Genomic DNA, 16,553 nt, shown 5'->3' with positions numbered 1-16,553 from the left:
GCAATGCACATGTTAATATACTTTTGTTTGTTTTCTGTTTCTTTTATCAGTCTAATTATAGGTCCTCAGCCAATGAACCTAATTGGTAGAAGGAAAAAAAGTTAAGTTTTCCCTCCCCTACAAGATCAACCAAAAACTTAAAGTGGCTATTGTCTTGGATCTAACAGCTCTTCTAGAAATCTTTCATATAGGGGTGTCTGGGTGGCTCCATTGGTTGAGCATCTGCCCCTTGATTTCAGCTCAGGTCATGATCCCACATTTCGTGAGATCAAGCCCCATGTTGGGCTCGGGCTGACAACACGGAGTCTTCTTGGGATCCTCTCTCTCTGCCCCTCCTCCATCTGCATGTGTGCTCTCTCTCTGTCTCTCTTTCAAAATAAATAAATAAACTTAAAAAAAAATCTTTCATGTAAAACATACTGGCACACATACGCCAAGTTACATCAGCAGGGATGTTCATTGCAGCATTATTCATAAGAACAAAACACTGGAAACAATCTAAATGTCCACGAATAAGGCATAGTAACAAATTAAACAAATCAACAAATTTATTAAATAAGTTGCATTTATATGCTGTGAATGGAAAGTTATAATTTGTTTGAAATTTTTGATTGACCAATATGCACTGGCATGCAAAGATTTCCAAGATATACGAATAAGTTTTTAAGAAAGCAAGTCATTGGATATGTATCATATAATCTCACTAGAATAAAACAAAGAATTCTATATAATCTAGTATGATTTGGAAGCAGTTAGCCACATTGTTAACAGTTCTCTCCTGTGAGGAAGGAGCAGGATTGGGAGGACATACGGGGGACTTGGCCTTTTTTTTTTTTTTTTTTTTTTTAATTCTAATATCTGAACATTCTTCAACAAGTGTATATTTTTTGTGTATTGTTTTATTAAAGTATACTTTAAAAAAAGATAATATAACATTTAGGCTTAGGTTGGGGATAACCGAGGGGAAAAAATACCCTAGACTCTGGCACAAAAACACCCTGGAATCTAGCATACAAACAAGTGTCTTGAGACTTCTGTATTAAACTCTGGCTTGTGTTAAAATACCATGTACGTCGGGGCGCCTGGGTGGCGCAGTCGGTTAAGCGTCCGACTTCAGCCAGGTCACGATCTCGCGGTCCGTGAGTTCGAGCCCCGCGTCAGGCTCTGGGCTGATGGCTCGGAGCCTGGAGCCTGTTTCCGATTCTGTGTCTCCCTCTCTCTCTGCCCCTCCCCCGTTCATGCTCTGTCTCTCTCTGTCCCAAAAATAAATAAAAAAAAAAAAAAAAAAAAAAGTTGAAAAAAAAAAAAAATACCATGTACGTCTATAATCTTTAGTAGTTTCTGTGATATATAATTTTGGACACAATTTTAAGAAGTACATAATCCATGTTTGGTGTCCTCTCCCAGCAGGCCCTGAGTGTCTGCCAGACTGGAGTGTTGTTTTCACTAAGGGGACCCAAAGAGGAGCCTGAGCTAAGAGGGCAGCAGCAGCAGCTCTCCAAGGGGAGCCGAGAGCCACAGGAGAAGCCAGGCCAGGAGAAAGGTCTAGGATCTAAGAGATGGTCCTCCCACAGCTGCAGGATTAGCCAAGAAATGGCTTCCCAAGCACCAAGGGCCTCTGGTGGTAAAGGTCAAGTTCTTTCTGGGCTTCCTCAGACTTCCCAAGCCCATTCTAGTCACAAGATGTTAAAGAAAAGATTGTCTACAGTGTCAGGGTTAAGCTGAATCCCTTCATAAGAAAATGAATGGTTCTACGATTTGTGTCCCACTGTCCAAATGAAGGTGGGGAAATGGGAGGAAGGAGCCAGATAACAAAATGAACTATCACCTTCAATTTAGGTTCTCCTGTCTCTTCCATTCATCCACCACCCCTCCTCCCACCCTTCTCCAAATGTCTCCCCTCTCTTAATTCAGTACCTCTGAAAAGTCAGATTCCCAGTACTCACTCTGATCCATCTCCCTCCTTCTTCTGTCTTCCAGGGCCCTCCAACTAATCAGTATTCAGATTCCAGATCTAATTGCATCTCTGAGCATTTACAGACATCCTCCTAGAATCTTTTCTCCCATCCTGAGTCGGTAGGGTGGGGCTGCCGTTTCCTCCTCCTCCTAGGACTCCTCCTGCTCTTAATTTCCCCGTTGTTCCGGGTGCATCTTCACATAAGGAAAAGAGCTTCTGCCCTAAGCCTTTTTAAAAATTGCTGAGGGATTTGTTTCTGTGGCCTCCTTTTTAAGCTGAGAAGACTCAAGTGACATGGAAGGCAAAGTTTGGTTTGGATCTGTCCCTTTGCACCTCTGTCACTTCAAGTCTTGGGACCCAATTCACTCTAAGCCCACTCAGTCTGGTGTCAGGCACTGACAGATAGTCAGTGTCCAGATGGGGATGGGTAAGGAACAGAGCTGCCTGCAGAAAGGTCATTCACCAATGGTCACAAAAACGGGTTTGAACAGTCCGTTAGGACCCAGAGAACTTCACATCTTAAAAAACGAAGCATATTGACATGGTGAACTACTACAATGCCATTGATTAAAACTGAGGTTGATAAAGTTTCCAGTGACAAAGGGAAATGCCTGTAATACAGTGTTAACTGGCGGGGGAGAGGGCAGGGTTGGAAAGGAGGGTAGAAAAACAGAGCAGCTTATCTCAATGGTGTAAAAAATGTTATTTATACAGATAGAACCATTTTTATATTTGTTTATTATTTTTTAATGTTTATTTTTGAGAGAGAGAGAGAAAGAGAGACAGCGAGCGCAAGTGGGGGAGGGGCAGAGAGAGAGGGAGACAGAATTCAAAGCGGGCACAGAGCCGGATGCAGGGTTTGAACCCACAAACCACAAGATCATGACCTGAACCAAAGTTGGATGCTTAACTACCCGAGCCACCCAGGTGCCCCGAGATGGACCCATTTTTAAAAGATGGAAGAAAATTTAAACTCTGATGGTTCGAAAGCAGTGAGATCGTGAATGATTGTGATTTCCTTATTTATACTTTTCTGAATCAAAAAAAAAAAAACTTCATGGTTGGAGGGTAAGATGTTTTTAATCAAAAGGAAAAAAACATTTTTAAGAGAAGGTGAGCAAAGGGGTAGGAGGACCATGACTAGAAATCTGGACAAGTATATTTTACCAGATTCACAGTGTAAAGAGATAAGCATAAGTATTCAGTCAACACTCCTGAAGCAATAATTTGGTTTGGTGAAAGAATAGTGATGCAGAGAAAACATAAAGCTATTTACTCATTCACGGGTCACTGTCAAAGGTATGTAAGAGGTGCCTAATTCCCTGGGTTAATCTGTATGATTCATCAAAAATTCCCACACCTACTGTAACCAAAGCTTTCTGTCACATCCTCTGCTTTTTTAAATGTGTTGAATGTGTTTAGGAAATGGTTCGCAATTGGATGCATCAAACTTGGTCATTACCAAGTGTTTACTGAATATCCCAGGGACTTTATTTTCTCAAAAAACCCCACAAAACTTTGGTTTCTGGTGCAAGAATCTCTTGTATTAGAAATACATGCTCTTTTGAGGAAGGCAGAATTAAAAAAAAAAAAATCTGTGCAATAAAAGTCCTAATTCATATTGAAGCTATTTTGAAAATAGATTTTTTTAGTGGGGGAGGGTAGTATACATTTTGATAAATTTCCTTCCTGTTATTTTATCTATGCTGAAGTGGGTTTTTTTCCATAGTAGTAATCACACTGTATATTGAAGACAGGATCTGTTTAAAGTGAGAATTTCCATAAAAAAAACAGTTTGCCATCCTATTTGAAACTGTAGCTTTAACAATGCGATGACTTTGGCCTTACAAAAATAGGCTTTTACATCTCACGTTTTATTTACTTACTTACTCACTCACTCAGTCACTCAGTCACTCACTCACTTATTTGGGGGCTTAGATGAGAAGAGAGGTTTCTCCAAAAATAATCATAATAATACTATCCAGGTTAACCAAACAAATTTCATTTGGTCAGCCTAAGAGCCTCATTATAACTGATTGTCCCAGTTTTCACTGTTACTTTGATGCCTTCCCTCCTTCACTTTACAAGTATTGAGTGACTGGAATACTGATGGCACCATATGGGAAGTTTTGAGGTACACAGAAGTTAGAAGATGGTCTTTAACCCAAAGGAGCTTAGAATCTATTGGAGAAGACAAAACACACACACAAATATCCTCTACAAAGGAAACTGCTCTTTGTAGGCTCAAAACAGTGGAGATCTTCTAGGGAGGAGTAGAAAGGCTTTGTGATCTGTGAACAGCCACAGACAGATGAAGGGATTTTAGGGAGAAAGATGATATGGGAAAGGGACTCCAGGCCAAAGTCACAGTACGAGCAAAAGGAGCAAGTGGGGAAAGCCAGGGCTTCTAAAACAGGCAGTGGAATTGCCTGCTGCAAACCAAACTCGCTTTGTAAAGCAATTGTTTTTAGTAAGGAAAAAACGAAAGAGAGGCTTGAGAGTTTCAAAATTGTAAATAACAAAGCTGTTTTCCTGCACTGCTTTAGAAAGTATAGTTTTATAGCTTCAAGAGATTAGTTTTAAAAACTAAACATCTCTGATCAAATTGAGCTTTTGATTTTTCCCTAGCTTTTTTCATACCATCACCTACATCAGCTTCTTATACATGATTGTCATACCCACCTGGAATCTAGCTAAGCAGCTACATTGGGCAACTAATTTTTCAATTATGTTAGAATCAGTTGATTAAGTTAACAATATTCATCATGATATTGCAAATTGTGTTCGTTGACTGATTATATATTATATTCTGTGTATAGATTTTTCCCTAAAAGGCAAATACCCAATATAGTCAAGTTTTAAATTTGGTTTATGATCCTTTAGAATGTGAGAGTCACGCTGAATGAAGGAATGTGTCAAGATGTGCTAAGCTCCCCAAAGAGTCATTTATGACATGGAGAATTTGCCATAGCCTAGTCTAGCTCATTCTCACTCAGCCTTGTTATTGCTTCTGGCTTGATTAATCTCAGGGGGATTGAAAACATCGTATATGACCTGAACTGATTAGGTTATACCCCTGCTTCCGACTCACCTATGGCTTGCATTGCTCCAGAGTCCAAAGTCTTAACATCCTTCACATGTTCTGCTGCCACATTCTACCCTCACCATGTCTCCAACAGTATTGCCCCCGATTCTTCCTCTCATTTGCCTGCTGATCTTTTCTTGGCTTAACCAATTCTTCAATTCCCAAATTAAAGTCGCTCCTCAAGCCATGTCCTTCCCGGTCACACTTTATACCCCCTCTCCAGACCTCAGCTGAAATGTCACTTCACCACAGAAGCTTTTTCTAACTAACTGAGACCCCATATTTACTCTCTTGGAACACTTAGCTTCTCCTTTTCAGCACTCATCACACTTAAAATAATCACATGTATACTTTTTCTTCCCCTCTAGGCTCCCGGTCTCAGATGTGTCACTTGGATTATTCTATCTGAACACAGGCTGAGTCATCTGCAAAATAAAGCTCCTTTTCTATGATATCTCAATTACAACAACACCAATCCTTCCCCTATGAAATCAGCTGGAAGTCAAGTAATTCCTGGGATCCAATCCCCAGAAGTACTAGGTCTCCTCCCCTCAGAAGTCCCCAGGGTTTCTTGCTTTCGTTCACAAATCGGCCCTGCTCTCTTGACAGCTGGTGCCTGCTTGGAGAATGGGAACTCAGCTGCAGGCTTTCAAGGATGGGTTGAATGGCTCTGCCAGGCTAGAGAATCTTAACGTTTATTTATTTTTGAGACAGAGAGAGACAGAGCATGAACGGGGGAGGGTCAGAGAGAGGGAGACACAGAATCTGAAACAGGCTCCAGGCTCTGAGCTGTCAGCACACAGCCCGACGCGGGGCTCGAACTCACGGACCGTGAGATCATGACCTGAGCCGAAGTCGGCCGCTTAACCGACTGAGCCACCCAGGCGCCCCTAGAGAATCTTGACCAACTCCACAAGCCAGGGAGAATTGCCGAGGCATTTAGCTATACAGCTGGAAGGGTGTGGTAGGAGGGGGTAATAAAATCAGCCACAACCACTGCCTGGTCAGCTCTGGAGGCCCTGCTGTAGAGTCTTGGGTTCTCATCCAGACAGCCCCTTCCTGGTGGTGAGTTGCACCCATCGTGGCCCTGCCTACCTGTCTGACCTAGTCTGGACCACCCAGGCCATCAAACTTGTTTTAATGAATAAACATCCAAAGGGAAATCTCATGGTTGGTCTCCTAATACCTTTTTTCCCAGGATATTCCTCTGCCCCTTGAAAATGATGGAGTAAGGGGTACCTGGGTGGTTCAGTTGGTTAAGTGTCTGTCTCTTGCTTTTGGCTCAGGTCAAGATCTCATGGTGTGTGAGTGCAAGCCCCACATTGGGCTCTGTGCTGATAGCACGAAGCCTGCTTGGGATTCTGTCTTTCCTTCTCTCTCTGCCCCTTCTCTGACTGGGTGCTCTCTCTCTCTTTCAAAATAAATAAGAAAAGAAAATGACAGAAGAAGAGTAATGGAGGAATTTTGCCTAAACATCTAAAACCTAGGGTGGAGGCAATGCCATTCTGCTACCAACAACAAGCCCCATGAGCTTGTCTGGCCAGAAATATTTTTGTTCTTTTTTAGATGTGTTAATCCTGTCAATTATGCTACAACCAAATTTAGTTACTTCTTCAGGCTGAACTTAATCTAATTTCCTCCACTTCTTTTTATTCTGACCCCACCCACCACTAGGCCAGTTCACTATCACCTCTCCTGGACCACTCCACTTCCGAACTGGCCTCCCTTCGCCTTGTTTTGAACCCACATGACCCCTACACCACCCAACAGCTAGAGTAATCTTTCAGAAAAGCAAAGATTACCAGGTCAGATCCTTGCTTAAATTCTTTTGTACCTTCTTATTCCTCTTAGAGTAAGATCCAAAAAACATAAAACGGTCTTGCATGTTCCAACTCTGCTTTTCTTTTCCTCGTTCTCTCTCTACTGCAGCATTCATTTAACAAATATTTGCCAAGCATCTGTTGGAGGAAAAGGGCAGCCAATATGAGAGGGGTGAGGTTGGTGGGGGGAAGACTAGAGGGAGGGTCAGAGAAGAAGGAGGTGCCAAGCCCCACTGGCCATGTAAACTATGGTTAGGAGTTTGGGATTTCCTCTGAGGTTCCCTGCTTCCTTGGGCACATCTGTTTTCTCCCTGCCCAACACCTCACATGCATCTTCCTGGAATATTCTCCCATCTTCTGTTCTCCTAGCCAACTATTCCTCTTTCTTCAGAACTCTAGCTTAAACATTCCTTTCTTCTGGATGACTTCCTTGATAATTACTCCCATGCATTTCATTTGTTCATCCACAAAGATTTATTGAGCACTTGTCACCTGCCAGGCACTGTTCTAGGCTCTGTGGAGACAATTAAACAGACTTCCATCAAATTAGAAATGTGCATTTGGGTTGATATGACAGGAAATGTGGTTTACATGGTATACCCAGAATCTATGTTAGGGAATTCCCTTGGAGAGCAACTCAAAGCGACAGATAGCCATTTTTCAGAGCAACAGAGGTTCAGTGAGTGTCTCTGGGCTTTGGACTGAAAGAGATGCATCTTATGAAGACATAGTAGGCCTGAGAAAGTAGCAATTTTAAATTAATTACAGGCACTGATTTGGGACCTAGCTGCTTCTCAAATAAGCAGTACTATGAATTCCAAAGTTTACTTAGAAACAGTAGTGATTTTCCTAACTAAACCCAGGGAGGACATATGGTTGTTAATCCCAAGAGGAGACATATGTTTACTAGTGAAGAGTGTTTGTATCCAAGTCTGTATCCACTGGAGACTCAAGCAACAAATTGCTAGGAGCTGCTGCTATTTCCCAGGTGGAATTCTGTGACTCTAAGTAGTATCTGGAGTGACTCCTTTCAGGATGAGCCTCTAAAAGTTTAGACAAAGAAAGTCTTTTATGGATTCATTCAACAAAAATTTTTATTGAGAGCTTCCATGAGCATGGCTCTCAACTAGATTCTGAAGGTGGAATAGTAAATAACAGACATAGTTCCTGTAATCATGGAGTTTATATTCTACCAAGGGAGACAGACATGTCATAACTAATTACTTAGCTCCAACTGACCAAGTAAAGACTGTTCTAAAACCATATTTCAAGAGGGCCTGGTCAGTTCGGGGAAGGGTGGATGGTGGGGACAGGAAGGCTCCTGTGGGTAAAGATCTTTGACTTTGTTTTATAACTTAACTGGAAATTCTAAGTGTGAGAAGATGATGCTGAATGGTAAGAAGTGTTGCTTGCAAAGGGAACAACCATATAAACACCCTGAGGTGCGAAGAAGCAGGTATGAGTCCCCTAATATTTCTGAGAGAAGGTCAGTGTGACTGAAGTACCTTGAGCTAAGGGGAACATAGTATGAAATGAAGGCCAGAGATTTTGTTTTGGGATTATGGCAATGGGAAACCATCAAGGGTTTTAAGTAGGGTATTAAAATGTCATATTTGTGTTTAAAAAGATCTTTCTGACTTTAGGGTGGAGGTGCAATGGCAGAGGTGAGCAAAGTGGATGGGAGGAGACCCATTAGGAGACTGCTGATGTGATAGGAGAGAAATGATGGAGACCTGGACCAGGGTAGTGACATTAAAGATGTTCTCAGCGGAAGACACTAAAGGTGTTAGAAGGTAAAATTGACAGGCCACAATCAACAATAGCCAACTTATGGAAAGAGTCCAAATGTCCATTGACTGACAAGTGGAAAAAGAAAATGTGTGTATGTATGTGTGTGTGTGTGTGTGTGTGTGTGTGTGTGTGTGTGTGACACACACACACACTGAAACATTAGTTGGCGATCAAAAAGAATGAAATCTTGCCATTTGCAACAACGATGATGAAACTAGAGTGTATCATGCTAAGCGAAATAAGTCAGTCTGAGAAAAATAAATATACAATTTCACTCATATGTGGAATTTAAGAAACGAAACAGATGAACACTGGGGAAGGGAAGGAAAAATAAGATGAAAAGAGAGAGGGAGAAAAACCATAAAAGACTCTTAAATATATAGAACAAACTAAGGTTTGATGGGGGTGGAGAAAATGTGTGATGGGCGTTAAGGAGGGCACTTGTTGGGATGAGCACTGGGTATTATATGTAAATGATGAATCACTAAATTCTACTCCTGGATATCATTATTACACTGTATGTTAGCTAACTTGAATTTGAATAAAATTTAAAAATAAAATAAAACTGACAGGCTATGGTGATTGATTAGATATGTGGAGTGAGGGAGAAGGAGATATGAGTCCAAAGGTTCTGGCTTCATGCTTCTGGGTAGGTAGTGGTGCTGTTCTTCAAATAGGAAACACTGGATGAGGACCAAGTTTGCAGGGTCAGAATAGGGGTCAGGCTCAGGATTTGTGATTGAGTTTGAGATGCTCTTTAGACATTTAACAGAGAGGCTAATTAGGCTGTTGAACAGATGAATTTGGAGCTTTGAGGAGAAGTCTGGATGTGAGACATAAGAAAACAGTCATTGGAGCTGAGGGTTTGGATGTGTGCACGTGGGAAAGATTGTAGAGTGAGAAGAGCACCTAGAATGAATCTTTGAGGAACACCATCATTTAAAGGGTGGGTAGAGGAGGAAGATGCCCATGGAGGCTGAACAGCAGCCAGGGAGGTAGCAGGAAAAGCAGGAAGTGGTTATCCCAAGAAGCCAAAGAGAAAGGGTGTCTCAAGAAAAAGGAAATGCATACCAGCATGCAGTGCTGCTAAGCCATCAAGTAACATGAAGTCTGAAAAGTGTCCATCAGCTTGTGGTATGGAGACAATTGGACCTTCAGGAGAAAGATTTTGACAGCGAGATGGTGGAAGAAGAGAAGATATTGGAGAGAGAAGAGGACTGCCTGGCAGGTGAGGAAATGGATCCAGTGAATGTGGACAGAGTTGGGATGGACTTCCCTTGTGCCAGGTTTCCTTTTCATTCTTTTCTTTTCTTTCTTTCTTTTTAAGTAAGCTCCACAGCCATCATGGAGCCCAACATGGGGCTCAAACTCACAACTAAGGTCAAGACCTGAGTTGAGATCAAGGTATTTGGTGGCCTAACCAACAAAGCCACCCAGGCATTCCTTTCATTCTTTTAAAAATATCCAGTGAAGGGAGAATTTCAGAACAACAAGAATCAGAGGCCAGTTGAGAATTTTTTTACTGTTCCTTTATTTTTTACTCAAAACAATATTCAGTAACATTTAAGTATTACCCACCTTTGTTTCAACCCTCTGTGAATGAGATGGAAGGATTAGCTTTTTTTCTCTCTCTCTCTTTTCTTTCCCAAATATGCAAGTCAATCCGGATCTCTCATTTTATGGGAGAAAAGACACAGGGTTTCTCATACTGGGTGATTTTTTCAGAGAGACAACGGAAGCAGAAATTATTTGTAGATATAACATTGAATCTGAACCTATTCCCCCACTTGAGCCCACGTTAGTGGGCAGGTCTTTCACTATTTATAATTTTAACATAAGAGAACAAGTTGGCATGATTTGGGTAAAAATGTCTTACCAAAATTCTGAAACAGTGTTATATGTTCCATTGGGGGCAACATGAAAAATTTGCCATCTGAGAAAGACGCAGTTATCTTGATATAACTTGCTTTTGTTTTTTGGTTTTTTTCCCCAAAGAAATAGAAAAAACGTCTTAAGTATATAGTGAGTATCAGGAGAACTTTGAGCTAATAAGGGGGAATTTGACCAGGGGGTCCCCAAATAACAACTCTTTTAAGAAGTTTGGTTGTGAGGGAAGGGTAGCATCTGGAGAGGCCAAAGGAGAGCTTTTCCTTAACAGAGGGGAACTGAGCGAGATTAGGTGTTGATAGGAAAGAATGAGTAGGAGGGGATTGGCTAAAAGATGTAGGAAAGAGGAGGAATAATCCAGGGACTTCAGACTCAAATATCCAGGGGCCTCAGTAAGTAACCTAAATGCTTGAGGTAGTGGGATATAAGAAATAGAGTGGCAGGAACTGCAGAGAATGGAGAGTACAGGCTCCTTCTGAATATTTGCCTGAGGCACAGAGGAGTTGGGGGAGGGGGGTGAGGGCAGTGTTCTTGATTGTGATGCTAGTATGCACACAAATGTAGGTGTTGGTCAAAACTTGTGGAATTATACACTAAAAAGGATGGATTTTTATCTTTCATTTTTCCTTATAGTAAGTACATTTTACTTCAAAAGGGAAAAAAGTCTATATGAGCCAAACACAGGATCCATCCATGGGCCACAAATATTGTTTTATGGTTTCTGGGTTAACTGAAAGAATAACTTTTGAAAAGATATGGGGAGTGGGACCCAGATCCCAAATGGAGAGACTTGCCTCAGCTGGAGGAGGGAAATTACATTTTCGTGTGTGGAGTCATCAGACACTGAAATCTGATGTTTTGTTGGGAACTGCTGCATTAGATATCTTTGAAACCTTAAAGTCAAACAACATGAAACTTGAGAAAGTAGTTGTGACTTTACAGCTTGTAGGTGACAAAGAGCCAACAGAGACAATAGGAGACTTGTCAGTTTGTCTTGATGGGCTGCAGTTAGAGTCTGAAGTTGTTACCAATGGTGAAACTACATGTTCAGAATGTGTTTCACAGACTAATGATGTCTCCAGACCCAAGGATGAAGCAAAAACACATCCAAATGGATCAGATGAACCTGAGGATTCAGGGACTGGTGAAAATAGGAAGGTCAATGGGAATAATTCTCCATCACTCTCAAATGGCGGTTTTAAACCTCCTAGGCCTCCCAGACCTTCACGACCACCTCCACTTACCCCATGTAGACCAGTATCTGTCAATGGTTCACCATCTGCCACTTCTGAAAATGATGGATCCAGTATGGGCTCTCTGCCACCAACAAATATAAATACATCTGAAGGAGCAACATCTGGATTAATAATTCCTCTTAGTATATCTGGAGGCTCAGGCCCTAGGCCATTAAATCCTGTACCTCAAGATCCCCTACCATCTGGCTGGGAGCAGAGAGTGGACCAGCATGGGCGAGTTTACTACATAGATCTTATTGAAAGAAGAACAATGTGGAATAGACCAGAACCTCTACCTACTGGTTGGGAACAGTGGGTTGACAACATGGGACATATTTATTATGTTGACAGTTTCACAAGAACAACAACATGGCAGAGGCCAACATTGGAATCCATCCGGAACTGTGAAGGGTGGCAGCTCCAATGTAGTCAGCTTCAAGGAGCAATGCAGCAGTTTAACCAGAGATTCATTTATGGGAATCAGGATTTGTTTACTACATTGCAAAATAAAGAATTTGATCCCCTTCTTTCCCTGCCTCCTGGATGGGAGAAGAGAACAGACGGCAATGGTAGAGTATATTTTGTCAACCACAACTCTTGTATTACACAATGGGAGGACCCCAGAAGTCAAGGTAAATTAAATGAAAAGCTCTTACCTGAAGGCTGGGAAATGAGATTCACAGTAGATGGAATTCCATATTTTGTGGACCACAATAGAAAAACAACCACCTATATTGACCCCCACACTGGAAAATCTGCTCTAGACAATAGACCACCGATAGCCTATGTACGGGACTTCAAGTTCCCATACTGTCTTAACAACAGTTTTGTATACATGTGTCGAAAATCAAAAATTCAAGTTCATGTTCAGTATTTCTGGTTCTGGTGTTAGCAACTTGCGATGCCACAGCACATAAAGATTACAGGGACAAGAAAAATGTTGTTTGAAGATTCCTTTCAGCAGATAATGAGCTTCAATTCCTAAGATCTGCGAAGACGTTTGTGGGTGATTTTTCCAGGAAAAGAAGGTTTAGATTATGGAGGTGTAGCAAGAGAGAGGTTCTTTGTTTTGTCAAACGAGGTGTTGAACCCCATGTATTGCCCGTTTGAAAATGCAGGGAAGGATAACTACTGCTTGCAGATTAATCCTGCTTCTTACATCAATCCAGATCACCTGAAATATTTTTGTTTTATTGGCAGGCTTATTGCCATGGCTTTGTTCCATGGGAAATTCATAGACACAGGTTTTTAGTGTTTTTTTTTTTTTCATTCTATAAGCATATATTGAACAAACCACTTGAACTCAAGGATTTAGAATCTATTGATCCAGAATTTTACAATTCTCTCATCTGGGTTAAAGAAAACAATATTGAGGAACGTGGTTTGGAAATGTACTTCTCTGCCGATAAAGAAATTTTAGGTGAAATCAAGAGTCATGATTTGAAACCTAATGGTGGCAATATTCTTGTGACGGAAGAAAATGAAGAGGAATATATCAGAATGGTAGCTGAATGGAAGTTGTCTCGAGGTGTTGAAGAACAGACACAAGCTTTCTCTGAGGGCTTTAATGAAATTCTTCCCAGAAATATTTGCAATACTTTGATGCAAAGGAATTAGAGGTCCTTTTATGTGGAATGCAAGAGATTCATTTGAATGACTGGCGAAGACATGCCATCTACCATCATTACACTAGGACAAGCAAACAAATTATGTGGTTTGGGCAGTTTGTTAAAGAAATTGATAATGAGAAGAGAATGAGACTTCTGCAGTTTGTTACTGGAATCTGCTGATTGCCAGTTGGAGGATTTGCTGACCTCATGGGGAGCAATGACCACAGAAATTCTGCACTGAAAAAGTTGGGAAAGAAAACTGGTTACCCAGAAGTCATACCTGTTTTAACCGCCTGGACCTGCCACCCTACAAGAGCTATGAGCAACTGAAGGAAAAGCTGTTATTTGCTATTGAAGAAACAGGATTTGGATGAGAGTAACTTCCGAGAACTTGTGCCACCAAAGGACAAGAACTTATTTGCAATGTTTGTCCTTTTCCTTCTCTGCTTGTTGCACATCTTGTTGTAAAATTGGGCTGTGACTGTTTAGAGAGTTATTTGAGTGTAAGTAAATTAATGTTATCATTGAGATTTATCTCCCAATGATTCTGGATTTCTACTCCATGTTTCCAGAAATCAGATTGCAAATGACTAGTCAAAACTTACTTAACATGAGATTTAACACAGCAATGAAATCTGCCTTGTCTTATTCCACTAGACTGTTACCTTAGCAACAGTTTTGTATACATGTGTCGAAAATCAAAAAAAAAGAAACTCCATACTTATTAAGGGGGCCATCACTCTCCACTCCTCCCTAACCCAACTCCTGGCAACCACTGATCTATTTTCTCTATGAAGCTACCTATTCTGGAGATTTCATGTAAATGGAACCACATAATATGTACCCTTTCCTAGCTGGGTTATTTTACTTAGCATATGTTCTTGAGATCCATGCATGTTGAAGCATGGATCAATACTTCTTTTTATGCCTGAATAATATTCCATTGTATGGATATACCACATTTTGTTTATCTCTTCATCAGTTGGTGGACATTTCAGTTGTTTCCACATTTTGGCTATTGTGAATAGTGCTGGTATGAATGATAATACATTTTTTTTAAGTTTATTTCTTTTGAGAGAGAGTGCACAAGAGGGGGAGGGATGGAGACAGAGGAGAGAGAGAATCCCAAGAAGGATCCACACTGTCAGCACTGAGCCTGATGCAGGGTTCCAACTCACAAACTGTGAGATTATGACCTGAGCCAAAATCAAGAGTCAGATGCTTAACAGACTGAGCCACTCAGGTGTCCCCCACTTTTTTTTTTAAGTTTATATATTTGTTTTTAGAAAGAAAGAGAGAGAGGATAACCCATTTTTATATTTGCTTTTCCTCCTTCCTGGTCAGTGTGGGAGACAGAATGGTGTGGGAAGAACCTGGAAGCCATGAGGCCACTGCAATAGTCCAGGGGAAAGGGGGAACCTTGGAGATCTGGACTAAGACAGGGATAGACAGAAGAGGCTATATATGAGAGACATGCAGAATTGGTGACAGTATGAGAGAGACAGGGCCATGGTGGACAGGGGAGGGAAAGAGGATGATACCAGAGCTTTAACTTAAAAGCAGTGTTTTAAATTGGTGCCCTGTCTAGGGCCCAAACATTTGATAATTTTTATAGCTACCATATGAATAATTACTATGTTAATAAATCCCATGTAAGTCCAGCCACTTGTGGGGACAAGTATTTCCAGGTTCCTAAAATCAGGGCCATACTTAAACTTTGTAGAGCCCATGGGCAAATATTTTTTGCAGGGCCCCTGTCTAAATATAAATTGGAATCACCCAAAATCAGCATGTCAACACTACTCTGGCAGCTCAGTCTTTCAGGAGGCCTCAAAGAACTATCACCTTGACCAACTGGAATAATCTGTTCACCAGGCCATTTCCAGGAATCTGATCCTGGTCACATTGCCCAGGGACAAACCCATAGATATGAGTTCTAGAGTTCCTCAGGGCATCTGGTTAATCCCATGTCAGGAAGGAGTGGCTATGGAGAGTCAGAGTGCCTCAAAGAGGTAAAAACAGAGATTGGGGCTCTGTGGAACCAAGTCCAAGCTGGACAGCACTGCCAACAACCACCAGGGAGGGATTTAGAAAACTCTGAGGAAGGCACCTCTGAGGACCTCGGAGAGCCTTACTTGTCCAGGTCTGAGGGTGGTAGAACCCAGAATGATCTGGGATTAATGTGAGCTTTGGGCAGGGGAATAAGAGGTGGAAACCAGCATTTGTTTTGGGTGTGTCCTACTTTCCAAGCACCATGCAAGACACCTGCTTCATTAGATCTTTATAAGCACCTTGTGAGATAGGTACTATCAAACCCATTTTACAGATGAGGAAACTGTGTCCCAGAGAGATTATGTGACTTCCCTCAGGTCATCCAATGGTGAATCCAGGTTCCAAAATGTGTTCCCTTTCTCTACTCCATGTGACTGCCCAGAAAGGATCTTGCCTTTTCCATTTCCACTAGAAGGGCATGTACTATTTCTCTACAAACAGTATGTATGTCACTCTTATCTTTTCTGTAGTTGCTGGACCTTCTCTAGCTGAGTACATTCCACACTGAGTTTCTGTGACTGGGTTTTAGCCATGGCCCAAAGCCCCCTCTGATCTCTTGACAAAGGAGTAAAGTTTGCATCAAATAATTCCTTGGCTCCTAAACCCCTGTTGCAGGATCTAGGACTCCACCTGTGCCTGGCAATCCCCTGTCTGTCTGGGAAGGTTCAGCTCACATGTGGAATGGACTCAAGAAACTCCCTAAAAAACAATTTAAGCCAGAGGAAGAGTCATTAGGCTAGGTGATAGAAGGTTTATTCAGAACCTGACAGGAAATCAGCTAAGATCATTCTGCATAGTCTGTGGTGACATAAATGATTATTCTAGTTTGGCTTGTCATTGGCTAGGACAGTCTTTGGGCAAAAATCATTAAGGCAAGGTGTGGCTGTTCTCTATGGCTGACGAAATCCTGCACCTAGGCAAGGGGCCAGGCAGGAATTTAAGCACAGCTACATGGCTTAACCATTGTTTGAACACTTTCACCAGAAGCCCTGAATGAGAGATGGCTTCATCTCTTGAGAAGTGTTGGCTTGGGTCAGGTAAGAGCTTCACTGTTTTACAGGCATCTTGGTCTCCTTTGTGTGAGCCTCCATCTTTTTTTCTGGACCCATTATTTAT

The 16,553-nt window shown here is 41.6% G+C and overlaps 1 pseudogene; it reads left to right on the top strand.

Moving 5' to 3' along the window:
* Nucleotides 1-11,356: 11,356 nt before the first annotated feature.
* Nucleotides 11,357-14,028, top strand: LOC132669209 (E3 ubiquitin-protein ligase Itchy pseudogene; annotated as a pseudogene).
* Nucleotides 14,029-16,553: the final 2,525 nt, after the last annotated feature.

This window comes from Panthera onca, chromosome B3, assembly GCF_046562875.1.
Source record: "Panthera onca isolate mPanOnc1 chromosome B3, mPanOnc1 haplotype 2, whole genome shotgun sequence".
NCBI lineage: Eukaryota > Metazoa > Chordata > Mammalia > Carnivora > Felidae > Panthera > Panthera onca.
The sequence above is the reverse complement of the archived record's forward strand: the minus strand, read 5'-3'. Positions and strand labels throughout refer to the sequence as shown.